The sequence below is a fragment of the Cyprinus carpio genome, chromosome A7 (assembly GCF_018340385.1).
Source record: "Cyprinus carpio isolate SPL01 chromosome A7, ASM1834038v1, whole genome shotgun sequence".
Classification (NCBI taxonomy): domain Eukaryota; kingdom Metazoa; phylum Chordata; class Actinopteri; order Cypriniformes; family Cyprinidae; genus Cyprinus; species Cyprinus carpio.
Window position 1 is genome coordinate 15,279,532 of NC_056578.1, and position 12,808 is coordinate 15,292,339.

The following is a 12,808-nucleotide window of genomic DNA, read 5'->3' on the forward strand; positions in this document are numbered from 1 at the left end:
CACTCTTAACATCTGTCAGTCAAGCATTATATTATAGTATTATGATAATAAAGCACTAGCCTATATATTTAATGATAGAACTTTGGTGTTTAGAACTAAAACTTGGTAATCATGAATAAATGCATATTTGTCATTTTAACTGAACTTAGGACTGGTGATGATGCTGTTACTGTTGGTCATAGATAATAAAGGATAATACTACTAATTATACCACTAATTACAATATACAGTGAACTAAGGTTTGATGAGCTACTGGGTTCATGGATCACGTTATCACGTTCACTCAAACTGATTTGCTGAAATCAAAACAAGGACAGTAATAGATGAGCACCAGCCAATGAGATTTCCGTTTGCGCATTAGTTCCGCCCACTACCGGAGAAACCGGCATATCTTCTGCTCGTTCTTAAAAGCTGAATAATTCTAAATGAACTCCGTTATTTTGAAAGGAAAATACAACAAAGAATATCGCTGACATGTAGCGCGTCGATTCAGCGTGGTATGTAAGACTCTCGTTCTTTGCATGTGTGAGAAATGCCGCACTCTCAGCAAAGCGACAGCGAGTCGTGCGCCTTCACACTGGAGTTTACGGTGCGTCAAATACAGGTGCGCTGCGCAACCATTGAGATAAACTGATCGACAGATCGCTTGATGGAAAGCGAAACTCTGAAGCGCTCAGAATGTTCAGCGAGTGAAAATATATCTATGCTAAACTTGTATTAAGCCTCCAACTCAAGCCTCCAGTTTGCAATATAAAGTGGCATAACGGACTGTTTTAGTACATTTAAAATAACTGGAAGCGGATGACACCGGAAGCCTTGCAAATTTGTTATAAATGGCCACACCTGCTTGCTCTTATGTTAAACATAGGATGGATATTAAACGAGCACCACAAAAATGAATTGATGTTAGTGATCTGAAGAAGATTTTAACAGCTGAATGTGCAAGTTCCTGTGTGTTTCTTTTTTCCTCATCCTGTTGCTTGCACCTTTAACACTTGCATCTTTCACAATGAAGCCTCTGTCTGTTTGTCTCTATTCTGATGCTTTTGCAGAACTTACTGCATGTATATATGTCTACGTGCAGCCCATAGCTCAAACGCTTGGTGCTTTCTCACACCTACACAATAAGAACAGGAAACGCGCAGGCCGAATAAAGGAAGTGTGACCACCACATGATTAGGCAAGGGCTCTGACTCCACTCCTCTCCTCCTTCCTCTCTCGCTCATAGGCTGTCCTTTTGCCTTCAACTCTTTTTCAAACGTTTTTCTTTCCTAATGGTGTTTTTGTAATTCTCTTCCTTCATATTTCAGATTCCTCTGCGCTTTTTTGCTGAGCTGTTTGATATCCAGGTCTGCTGTTAATCACTATCTTACAGTTCCTTCATTTAAACGTAAAAGTCCCCAACTGTGTGTGTTTGAAGTCTGTTTTTTTTTTTTTTTATTAAAATTATTTTAGAAAAGGTTTGAAAAGTTTCACCTCAAATTATTCCACTTTATTTTTTTTCGAAACGTTATCCTCATTCCTTTATTTATTTACTTGCTTTTTTTAAATGTGACTACATGTAATATGAATTAATTGGAAATGTGGGTTTATTATTCTCTCGTTTCCTGACTAATTAAACTGTTTATGATGATCGTACCTATAGATTAAGCATGGAAGAGGGTCGGGTTTCCTCGGGCTTGAAAGAGAGGAAACCTGGATGAGGATATATGTGATGATTCTGCTAAAGTGCAGTAACCTTTCTTCCTCAGAATGATATGGGAACAGAATGGAGCGCTTTTATTAGCTGACATGTTATATTGTCAGCTTTTTAGCTCTAGTATACTTCCCCCTTATATAGTCTCACAAGGAGTGAGGCACTCTGTTTAAAGGAGCTCCAGTATCGAGAATCTCTTTTTTTTGGTGTGTGTGTGTGTGTGTGTGCATGGCTGGATATTTTTCTACATATATTAACCCGCAAATGGCAGGTATGGCAAGCTAATTTTGGACATTGGAGATACTGAACTTATCTTTAACATTTAAAGCAAAATTTCACCAGATGAAAATTCCAGCTGTTTAGCAGAGTTATGTTTGTTGGGTACGACTGTAAACCGTCAAGTGAGACTGTGCTGATGGAGTGTGTTATCTTTCATAAAAGTTGTGGTGTGAGGCATGAGACAGCACCTTCTTAGCATTGTTTTTCAGAACTTAATTTCTTAAGACACCGAAAATAAGAGAGAATAAAAGCTGGTTTCAAGTTAAATATCTTGTTGGTCTGTTTCTATTGTTTGTTCTCAGTTTTTTCAATTGTGCTCTGCTTTTTTGTGGTGCCTATAAAGATATCCTGAGAGAAAACAATCCATTTTTTAGATGCACCACTATGATTTCCCCACTCACTCATTTCTTTATTTCTACTGCCAAAGTTACACCATCCATTTCCCGTTTGATGGACTGTGGCATCTCAAAAGATTAGAGTTGGTCAACTGCTGAAGTGTGATGAATAAAATATAATTTCACTCACATGTTTCATTCAGTATCACTTTTTGCATTTTAATTCAAGTTAGTAACTGGACTCCCCTGAATTAAACATGAAATAGTGCGGTCATGGCACGACAACAACAATGTAGCATTAGCATACTAGTTTTTGTAGTGTGAGTGGGTGCATAATGCATACAATTTCACAGTTTGTTCTGTTTCTGAAAGAAGTCTCTTATATGCTCACCAATGCTACAACTATTTGATTAAAAATAAAAACAATAATATTATGAAATATTATTACAATTAAAAAAACGGTTTTCTATTATAATATATTTTAAAATGCAATTCATTCCTGCGATGGTGAAGCTGAATTTTCAGCAGTCATTAGTCCAGTCTTCAGTGTTACATGATTCTTTGGAAATCATTCTAATATGCTAATAATATTTAGTGCTCAAGAAACATTCAATGTTGAAAACAGTTGTGCTGCTTATTATTTTTGTGGATTTTTTTTCTGAAATCTTTAAATAAAAGTTAAAAAGGACAAGTAAGACACCACCAGGCCTGAATTTGTAATTTGTAATGTGGAGATAAATTATGGCGTTTAGAATGTCAGGAAGGGAAGAAGGTTCATTTATACTTATGTATTTGCAAATGAAATTATTCTGTATTCTGCGACTTGAGGAAGCATACAACGAAGAGATGTAGTTCTTAATATATGCGTGTTTGCATATAGCAGTCTGTTCCACAGTTATCTGACATTACCAGGCAGTATATTATGAGCCATTTATAGTTTAATGGCGACCTCCAACCAATCATTTGTTTATTAATAGCTTATTCTCTATTACTGGCCTTGTACTTGCACTAGTCCAGATCGTTACTCTGGCAAATGGTGATGGAGCTGTTGTCTCTTTCTTTCTGGCCCTGTGTCTTCATTCCATTCCTCTGTTTTTTTTTTTTTTTTTTGTTTGTTTTTTTTTTCTTCACCCTCAGATGCTTCACATAGAGGAAGTCTGTGGACGTTGCCTTTTTGGCTCCATGTCATACACGAGCACAAGCACTTGCGCACACGCAGTCTGTGACGCATGAGCCGTTTCTGATCCTGAAAGCTGAAGTAGATCTTCCTCAGCCAGCGATTACCAGTGTCCTGTGCTTCCAGCTTCTCTGGCACCCTGATTTCTCACTTTAGCATTTTTATGGCCTGATGGAGCCTCCATAATAACTTTGAGTAGCACCCAAGAGACGAAATGTTCAGAAACCGTGTTTAAAAACACCCGTAAGCTGATTTAGCCTAGCCATGAAGTGGATTATGAAAGCACATAAATAGACTAAAAACAGGAACAGAGAACACGGTCGTGCAATTTAGCACTTCCTACTTTTGTCTCATTGCATTTTTGATATGTAGTTTTGAACCATTATGCCTTTATGAATATGCTGAGCACAATTTATACAGTGTTGGGGTCCAGAACAGTGCTGTTTTTGAGACCCGGACATTCCTGACGAATTAGGCTGTTGTGGGTTGTGACCCATATTAAAATACCAGTCTGATCTAAATGTCCTGACGTACCTCGTACGAGTTAATCACCTATGTTTGTGTTAGTGTTTATTGGTGAGTGCGTGTCTAGCCGGTCACTGCTCACTGAAAAAACGCACAATCCTTGACAATGACGCACGCTGTAATCTGCCAAAACAATAGGCAGAATTCAGTGGGTGATTCGGTATTAAGTCTTGGGTTTAGCCTCTGGCCGTACAGAAAATTGACAGCCAGTAATGTGGGAAACGCACACAGATCTCAGATCTTGCCTTGGATTTGCACTACAAAATGCTGTAAACGTATCCATAATCTTGTTCGTAACCGGCAGCCAGCCCTGCAGTGTTTATAGCCTGTGGCATCCTGATTACACTGGACACTTCATTATTTACTAGCTTACAATTACAGCATTAGTCACCAAAGCAGGCACTGTTATGTAAGGTGAAGTGTCTTTTTTTTTTTTTTTTTTTTTTTTTAGTTAAATACTTTCTTTTATTGCAGCTTAATATTGAGATGTAAACTATTATAGAGGGCTTGGATTGCAGCTCAGAAGTAATATGAATCAATTAGCAGTTCATTCGGAATTGAAATGTCAATCACTTCTCAGTTTGACAAATACACTGTTTATATTTCAAACTGTTCTTTTAAATAATGTTAAAATTGTTAATCATTTTAAACACGACTTTTAAATTGCTAATTGCTGTTTTTATAATGCTCTAAATGGTATGCATTAAACAGTAGAATGTAACATTGTTGTCACATGACCTCACTATTGTGTATTTATTGACTCCCTCAATTTATTTTTCACTTTTTATTTTTTGTTTAATTATTTTATTTTATTAACTGAATAAATAATATAAAAATTCAACTCCAGTTCTATATAAGAATGTTTTGGCTCTCGGCCGTACAATCAAATAACAAGGAAAGAGATGATTATAACACTGGAAATGTAAGCTTATGTGGAGTACATTATATAATGGGATACAGTTTCTCATAGTGTGTTCTGCTATGTACGGCACATTTTGGAAAATGCAGATATTCTGTGCATACAGAAAATTCATATACTCTTCACAGAATGTATATTAAATACTGTGAAAATAATACAAAATAAACTGAATTACAACATGCAGTTACCATATGGGTAATAAATATGAAGTAATTGTGCTTGGTTTAATTCTATACCTGCTTGTGTACTTTTACTAGTGAAGAAGAGTTGTACTTTTTTATATATATATTGATGCTCTTTCAAGCTCATACAAGGCCACGTGTGTGTGTGTGTGTGTGTGTGTGTGTGTGTGTGTTTGTGTGTGCTTGTGTTTTAGGCTTTTAAAAACAATGTCTGGTGTTTACAGTGATCTCTCCATCACCCTCCCTCTCGGCATGTCTCTCTCCCTCTATCTGCTTTGATAAATGTGCCTTTATTTAGCCCCTCTTTACCCTTCCCAAATTAAATTGAGACCCTGATTGATTTCCTCTTTTCTCTCTCTCTCTGCTCACAGTCCTTGAAGGTGCCTGGTCGGGTCTGTCTCCTCTGTGCATGTGTCTCCTCTGTAACAGGCTCCATTGTCAGATCTGTGGGGACTTGGGTCCTGTTTTGGAATGATGTCATCAATGTGGTTCTGTCAGCATCCGTCTTGGCCTCTGATTGGCTGAGGGTGAATTAAAGAGATTTGAGGAGAGAAATGGAAAAGTAACAAAACAGATTAAAAGATCAGCATGAGCACAGATGTCCACTTTAAGTGTTTGTACTTATAGATAGATTTTTTTAATGGATTACTTTTTTTTTTTTTTTTTTTGGTCCAAAAAGGGTATTGTAAATATAAATAAACAAGAAACTTCAAACAACACCCTTTGCTGTAGCATTAGATCAGTTTTAGGTCAGGACGTCTTTTGCATTTCACATTTGAATGAGGGCACAGGAACTATTCACTGGCTCTGTGTGAGAGAAAGTATATTTGTGTACTATCACTAATATTTGCATTCCTGCAGAGCGGAGATACGTAGTCTTGTGCATATTTGTGTACCTTTCTTTGATGTGTTTGTAAATGGCTGCCAGCGTCTGGTAGAATCATCCTTCAGGATTTCAGAAAATGAAGTGATGTGGTGATCAGTGTGTGTTTTAACACCGTATATTTGCTTGAAGGTAAATATTCAGCCTGACACTTGGCATGTGACAACCATTAAACGCTGAGATAAATGTTTTTCTTTCAGACATTGATTGACAGCAACTGAACACTGCCAAAATGCCTACAAGCATAATATATTTTTCTTTAATAGATTAAAAAATCTTTTTTTGTTGTTGTTGTTTTTTGGACAGAGGTGGCTACCATGTTACCATAGTTTTATAGTATTAACCTTGGTATTTTGGCAGTTATGGTTAACCCAAGCTGTATTTTTTATAATACTTTTTTGTGTATATGTGCAAGCACATAATAATAAGCCACTTTTTCTCTCCACATTCACACTGCATGATGTTCTTTCTTTCCAATTTGCGGTCACTGTCTTTTTTCCTTTCTTCAACAAATGCATGCTCTGTACTTGTGTGTGGCGTCTTGAACTTTATGCCTCATTCTGTTGTCATAGCAACTCAAGAACTCTCATCGGGCTGCTATGGTAACCGAATACAGCATATTTAGGTAAGTGTGCAGCTTAACTGGTGATTAAAGTGGATAAAAAGCCAGATTGTGGCGTTAATATGCACTCCTTTCAATTAACCCTTTGTGCTACGCGCCCCGTTTTCTATTCTGTGTGATGAAGAAGTGTCTGGTTCTGATGTGGTGATGAGTGCTTTTGAGCTTCTATATAAAGCCTCTGGTTGCATGCATATACAAACTTGCACACAGACAGAGGTGTGAATGTGTGTGATGCATGTGGATTTGGCAGCTGCCCCAGACCTGTTTATAGGTTATGCATTATTACTAAGATCTATTCATTAGAGAGCACTGGTCAGGTGCTGACTGTGATGCTGCTTTAAACTTTCATCACTCAAGAGTAAAGGAGAGGAGGGTTTCCACTTGAAAAAAATGAAATTAGTTATTAGATTGAGACGGAGAAATGCTTTTAAGAATATATTATAAGTTTTATAAATTCAGTATGTAATTACAATTTAGGTATAAAAATATTAATTGTTCTATAGACCTACTCTAACATTTGAGACATGGACATAATGTATAATCAGTTCATTTAAAACCCATATATTCGCTAAATAGCTAAATAAATTACAAAAAAAAAAAACATTCATAATTGATTAAACTTTGTGTCATTTTCAGTATTTATCAAAACTTTGATCATGTTGAATAATAAAACTCACAAATGGATCAAAGCACAGCACTATAGTTCTCACTGAGAAGCCCTTCATTAACCACAGAGCACAAAATGAGCCGAACTGATTCCCCTCGCTGTTGCCCTGAAAACAACTCGACTTTTACATCTTTTCATTGTTCTTTTAATTGTGATTTCTCTCTGAAGGACTACTTGACTGAAGAGCAAGCAGTAGAGTTAGCCTAAATCACATTTTATCTTGTATTCATTGATTTGACAGACTTAATTCTTTCTCTTTTTTTTTTTTAAACAGCAAGGCACCAATTTTCAGTTATTACATTTATGATTTATAAGTGATTTTTCTGCCAAAGTAATATGCACTGCTGTTTGGGGTCAGTAATATATCATGATTTTTTTTAAGTCTCTTACTGTATTCGCATCAATACTGCATTGATCAAAAATATAGTAAAGGCATTAAATATATTTTAAAAATGTATTTCTGTGATGGCAGGGCTGAATTTGCAGCAGGCACAGTGTTCAGTCTCACGTGCTTCAGAAATCACTCTAGTATGTTGATTAGTTGTGCTGCTTTGTTTAAACTTCTTTGTTGAATAGGAAGTTCAAAAGAACATCATTTATTTGAAATAGTCTTTTGAAACGTTAAATATGTTTACTTTCACTTTTCTTCAATTTTCATCAATTTAATGCATCCTTGCTGAATAAAAGTATTAATTTCCTGACCCTAAACTTTTGAAAGGCATGCAGTTCATCAGACTAACTGTAGACTGTTAACAGATGTCAAACGACTCGCAAACACATAGATCACAACCAGAAATGCAACTTGGGAGCCCTATTATTTTAATCTATTATGAGATGCACATTATGTGTTACTGGCATTCAGGCTGATAGATTTGCACTTCTGTCAGTGAGCTGAATGAGAATGTCCCCATGCGAGCATTTGTGGGTGAATTTGTGTCTTTGTGTCGTTTTGATAAATGTGGCATCCCAGAAGCAGACATTCGTTTGTACTTGTCATTTCAGAACTTCACAAGTTTGTGTGCGTGTTTGGCACCTACAGGCATATTGTTTGATGCTCTTTGAGTCTGATTTGAGCTGGTGTTCTTGACCGAAGAGGATGGGGTCAACAGTGTCCATCCATCTCTCTCTCTCTCTCTCTCTCTCTCTCTCTCTCTCTCTCTCTCTCTCTCTCTCTCTCTGTCTCTGTCTCTGTCTCTCTGTCTCTGTCTCTCTCTCTCTGTCTCTGTCTCTGTCTCTCTCTCTGTCTCTGTCTCTGTCTCTGTCTGTCTCTGTCTGTCTGTCTCTCTCTCTCTGTCTCTCTCTCTGAGTCCTCTCTCTGTCTCTCTCTCTGTCTCTCTCTCTGTCTCTCTCTCTCGCTCTCTCTCTCCTGTCTCTGTCTCTGTCTCTCTCTGTCTTCTCTGTCTCTCTCTCTCTCTCTCTCACTCACTCACACACACAATCACTCACTCACTCACTCAATCACTCACTCACTCACTCACTCACTCACTCACACACTCACTCACACACACACACACACACACACACACACACACACACACACACACACACACACACACACACACACACACACACAGCCTATCAGTGGCAGGCCTAGGCAGGAGCTCTACATGTCTTCCTCATAATATTCCTCTTCACAGGTGTTTGTGACACTTGTGATGATTCAGGTGGGTTGAACATTTTATGTGTGTGTGTGTTTGCTGACACACTTAGAATGACTTGTCTGTGTGGTTTTATACCTGTGAGAGGTAATGACCGCTGATTACCGGTTTCAAGGTATACCGCGATTTTGAAAATGGCACCGTTTCAAAACCACTAATATTTTCCATTATACCGTTCCTGCGGTATGCGCTGTTTTCCATGTCTCCTCAAAGACTGAAAGAGTAGGAATCCCTCAGGCTGAGTGCAGTGTAGAGAGTATCACTGACCCCTCCTCCTCCTGTTGGTGCGAGCGAGCGGTCAGTCACGTGTGTGTGTGTAGGATGGCTGAACTTAAGGGGCTGCCACGGTACACTTCACATTCAGCGTTCCTTTCCGTCTAGCGCACAACCGTCCACACAGCTTTCAAAAGTTTTCTCAACCGCAGATTAGCGTGGACGGATGAGCTCGACATATGCGCAGTATCACGGGGTGTGCGGCTGTCCACGAGCCCTCTTAATAAAAAAAATAAATTAATACCGTCCGCGCACGGACGGCCGAAATACGTTGGCCTTTATGCGATAGGCAACCGGACATTTTTTTGGCTTATTGCAACACTCTGTTCTGGAGTTGCACAAACTGCGTTGCAATGCAATCATTTTCCAAAATGTCATTTATGTGAAAATAAATAGTCTATTAACGCCCGTTGACACAGGCCAGAGACGCTGAAGACGCACAGAGAAAAATACTGTAGCAGGCAGATCACTCACTGTTCATGATGCACGAACTATTGAAAGAAAATCCTCAATGTTGATTTGGGGGTTTATATGAATGTGTTTCTGAGGGGAGCTGACATTTTTCTGAAAAGTTTACATGGTATTTTCTTTTCATCTCGTCTCTGTATAGTTCATATTAAAGCAGTGTTTCAGCACAGCGCAGCTTTGTTTACAGCGGTAACCAAGGAAAAGCTGTATCTGGTCTGTATCTGGTGTTCCAGAGGCGCCTTCTGCTGTCAGAGAGTGAATGCGTCTCGTTCAGAGCTTCTGCTGTTTGATTCCTTCAGGCATGTACAGTAGTATAATTTCACAAAGGTAGTCAGAACAATCTGTTTTTGATTCAAATTGGGTTTTTATTATATCAGATTATGTGTATGATTAATTATATAACTAAATGATATAAATGATATGTATATAAAAATTAAATAACTGTAATTAATGATTTAGGTTAAATAAAGATGTCAGTCTTTATTTTTTTTCTTTTTAGGAAACAAATCAAAGAAAAAATAAACTATTTCTACTGTTTCTAATATTCTATATGTTGCTCAAAAACAAAATATATTGTGTCCAATGGAAAAAATTATATATATTTTTTACCCGGTCATTTAAAAATAACACATTTCAGAGCTGTAACAACAATACCGTGATACTGTGAAACCGTGATATTTTTGCTTAAGGTTATCATACCATCAAAATCTCATACCGGCCCATGCCTCTGCCACTTCCAGTACAGAGTGCTAATGCATGCGTGTGATTTGATGCTATTGCTGTCAGTTAAAAGCAGCTCTCTGAACTCTATTTGGGAGATGTTTCAATAAAGTTAGTAGTTACAAAAAGAAAACAAGGAACTCAGTCTAGACAAAGCTATTTATCAGCATTCCCATTTAAGTCATCAAATTTAAGTTTTTTTTTTTACTTTGTTTCATTTTTTAAGTCAGCTTTTAATGGCCATGCTGAACAATTTGGGCACCATGATATATTTTTTAATACATTTTGCTAGTGAAAAAACTATATATTTAGGACCGGTCTAATACTGAATGGCCGTCAGTGGGGAAAAAAAAGATGCTTTTGTCTCCTTAATGACGTAGTTACAGCATCTCCCGTCAGCGGCCAGCGGGACCACGCTATGCAGTTAAACTCTGAAGGCCCCTTGGAGAAAAGGCAGTTTAAAGAGGTTTGGAGTGGGATGCATAGATGACATAATGAAGTGAGGGATGGTGATCCAGAAAGCGAGAGAGGGAGCATGACTCTAAAAATGAAGGGAAAGGAATAAAGAGGGAGAAAGCACATGCTGTTATTTCTCCGTCATTCGAAACAGATGGAGCTCTGGGATGCCACTTCTTTTAGAGCAGGGTGAGACTATTTCCTTCTGACATCATCACAGATTTCACTCAAGCTTACTCCTCACTGAGCTTGTCAAGTGTGAAGTAGACACATAAAGTAACCGGTGTATTGTTTTGAGAGGTCAGAGTGTGTGTCGGGTGGTATGTGGGGTGTGTTTTGTTTCCCTCTTCCTGTGCTGTGAAGGTTCAGCCGCTCTTGACCGGGTGTGTTGTCAGCTCCTGCTGAGAGCGAGCTTTCACTCTTCCTTTTTCCTGAATTTTTTTTTTCTGCATTTTTTTTTTCTTCTCCGTATTAATAAAAGTACATATTTTTTTTTATGGAAAGTAATGGGTTAGATATGTTTGCACTTCTTTTGCATGAAAAATGTGAGGATTGGGGAAAATCTCTCACCTTGATAACCTCTGCTGTATTTAAAATAACAAGAGATGCATTGAGCAAGACAAAACATAACTTTCCACACGTGTTTTGTGTAGTTTTGTTATTTACACAATAACAGTGACTATAACCTGTCCTTCCTTTATTTCTCTCAAGGTTGTGATATTTCCGTGTACACGTTTTTCTTTTTTAACCTGAAGCATGACCCATGTGAATTGTATAAAATAGAGGGAAAAAATATGCATTTTCAAATACATTTTAAATATGTTTATCACATGCATGGATATACTGCAGGTTTCGACAGCGTTGCACAAGCTTGCGGCGTAATATATTTGTAGTATGACGATCATTTAACAAATCTGTTGTTAACGAAAAAAGTTTTTAATATTTTATTATTATTATTATTTATAAATCTTTTATTTTACAGTACAGTAGTAGTGTTGTGATAGTTATATATTTCTGAATTGATGTGTTAATTATGTGTTCCACTAAAGAAAGCGATACAGGTTTTGGAACAACATGAGTAAATGATGACAGACTATTCGTTTAACCCTCTATTGCTTTTAATTTGCCTTCTCTTCATACTCTTTTTGTCTTCCTTTTATGTTTTCGCCACTTGTTCATGTTCTGTCTCTGTCTATTTCATATTTTCCCACATTCAGATGAGTCACTGACACCTACAGTCTCTTTTGTGAGCTCTGTAACTCTCTTGTTCATTCTCTTTTGCTCTCTCTTTAGCTGCACAGCTGCGTTTATCCCATTCTTCCTTTGTCCATCTCTGCCTGAGTCTCTTTCTGTTTTGGTCAGTTTTTTAATAATTTCTTTCTTTCCTTCCTTTTGTCATGCTTCTGCCCTTTCTGTCCCGCCTCTCATCTTCTGTCTCTCGGTCCCAGGGAAAAACGAGGCTTATTCTTATGTTTGCCCATGTAAGCACAGATAATATTTGACTAATTACATTGGTTAACCACAGGTGGTCACGGGTTTTCATATTTCCTATGTTTTTAAGTCTTATAATGATGGACACAGGAACCTAATGTAACTTTACCACAGCTGCTAATGGCAGTTCATCTGAGAATATTTCTTACTTCCCATGAAAGTGATTTTATTTTTATAATCCCCCAGTGTGTCACTTTCATTCAGGGCTTATAATCATAATTGTTTAATTTTCCATTTCAAATTAGTTTTTTTTTTTTTTTTTTATAAATCTTTGGATAATTTCTAGTTTTATAGATTTGTGTATTTTTTTTTTATTTCAGTGTTAATTTTTTAGCTTTCTTCCCTTTATAAAACATTGCTGATTTTTTTTCCTTTAGTTTAAACTGTGTTAGTTCCTGATAATGTTATTGGCCGACTGGAATTAATTTGTATTTTTTTTAATTCAGTTTCTTGTCAG

At 37.3% G+C, this 12,808-nt stretch overlaps 1 protein-coding gene across 1 annotated transcript in view; it reads left to right on the forward strand.

Moving 5' to 3' along the window:
* Positions 1 to 12,808, forward strand: part of LOC109050066 (arrestin red cell-like) — a 32,968-nt gene that overhangs the window by 10,030 nt on the left and 10,130 nt on the right. The gene's annotated exons all lie outside the window — the stretch shown is intronic.